Source organism: Atta cephalotes, assembly GCF_000143395.1.
Source record: "Atta cephalotes unplaced genomic scaffold scaffold00030, whole genome shotgun sequence".
NCBI classification, from domain to species: Eukaryota; Metazoa; Arthropoda; class Insecta; order Hymenoptera; family Formicidae; genus Atta; species Atta cephalotes.
In genome coordinates, this window is record NW_012130094.1 from 2,730,372 (window position 1) to 2,732,399 (window position 2,028).

Below are 2,028 nucleotides of genomic sequence, written 5' to 3' on the forward strand. Positions count from 1 at the left end.
TAGTTAGGTTAGTACGTAACTTACGTACTACGTACGTACGTACGTAAAAACGGAAAAACGAAAAACGAAACGTAACGTAAGTACGTACGACGTACTACTACTATATATATATATATATATATATATATATATATATATATATATATATTCACAATATAACTTTGACGATGAAATATCGTTTTCGGGCGAACAGCTCTCAGAAATAAGTTCGATGCCAAATGAAACCGCGTAATCTATGCGGTTTCGATAGCCCGATAACATGAAAGCATCATCGATTCTGAAAAAGATTTAGACTATTATTTTCGCTCAACATTTGACTGCCACGAAGAAAAAATATAAATATATACGATACGATTTCTATATTTTATACCGAAACAATTTTCATTTTATATCGAAAGGTATGTCTCAACGTACCATAAAACCGATGTTAAAGATTGCTTCAAAATTCACAATGTTCGCGCTATGTTCGTTTTGCAGAATAGGTTTTGCGGAATAAAAGATGACGCAAAAAATAAGTAACTTCTTATTCTAACATAATATATAACCTTTCTTGAAAATACGATTGCATTTATACACATTCAGTAATATTATTATATATTTGTACGAAAGATTGCAATATCGTTACATTATATCGTGCATTTGAGGATACGTGTAATGCACGTTTGGTGATGCGACCGTGCTAAAGATGAGCGGGGCAGTGTTTCCGGCGCTTCAACGTCGAGACATCGACAGAGAGAACTAGCGTAGGAACGTATCTAATTTCGCAAGTTTCAGAGAACTAACCGAAGAAATATCCGGCGGAAACTTTGCAAATTTTCACTCGGCGTCTTTATCTTCGTCGAACTTTGCAAATCGAAGAGCTTTGCGCGACCTGTGCAGTCTCATGCTCTCCCGATAATCTCATTCTCTTTTGGAATTTATATTTCGCCTTGCTCATTTCACACGAAGGACCTTTTTATATTCTTATTTATTATGATAAGACACAATTTCAACTTCGAGGCACAATGAGAATTTTGCGCGTGTCTTTCGCAAGATGACTCTTTTGTTTTTCCTATGTCGTCATTTTAATGAAAAAAATTCGTGCTCTCATTTTTTTAATTTCGCAATGAACAAAGAATGAAAAAAGAATTCGTCGTAAACATATGCAGATATGTTGCAATATGAACTAAAGATGTGTAAACTATATGAATCGAATTGAATCAAAATTCGATATCAAAATTCATATTGGCTCCCAATTTGTAATTACAGTTTTATTTATAACTTTTTACCTGTATTGTAGCCTTATTGTCAAATTGTAAATAAATGTGTATATTTTATTAATTTATTAATTAAATATTTAATTTTAAATATATATATATATTTTAAAAATCACTTAATATCATATTAATCGTTACTGTTTTTCTTACACAGAAATTATTTATATATTAAAATTTATATATTAAAATTTATATATTAAAATTTAACCTAACAATAATTATATTGTTAATTGAAAGTTATGTTTTAAGAATTCGATTCGATTCGATATCAAAAATCTTGATTCGTGCATTTCTAATATAAACATCTCACGAACATCAAATGTCAGTATGATGATGGAAGAGAATTCGGAAAATGATTGAAAAAAATACGTACTTTATAGAAATTCTCATTAAAATGACGTCTATTTTCATGTATTTATATTTTCATATATAATATTTTATATGTAAGTTACAATGCATTTTCCATTTAATTCCTGCCAAATTCGTATTGCGATATCATCGAGAATCGTTAACAGCGTGGACAGTGTGCAAACGGCACCTAAGAATCATTGCATATATTTTCTCACCCGTACAATCGGTCTGGGGCTTTCCTCGTGATTTGCGATCCTGGTTAACTCTAACTGTACCGAGGCAACCCATCGGATAAATCTTAAGTAGCGTGTTTGTAATTAAAATGCATTGTAAATGTGTCGGGGTTCAAGTATCATAGGTAGTTCTGAACGGGAGAGAGAGAAAGAGAGAGAGAGAGAGAGAGAGAGAGAGAGAGAGAGAA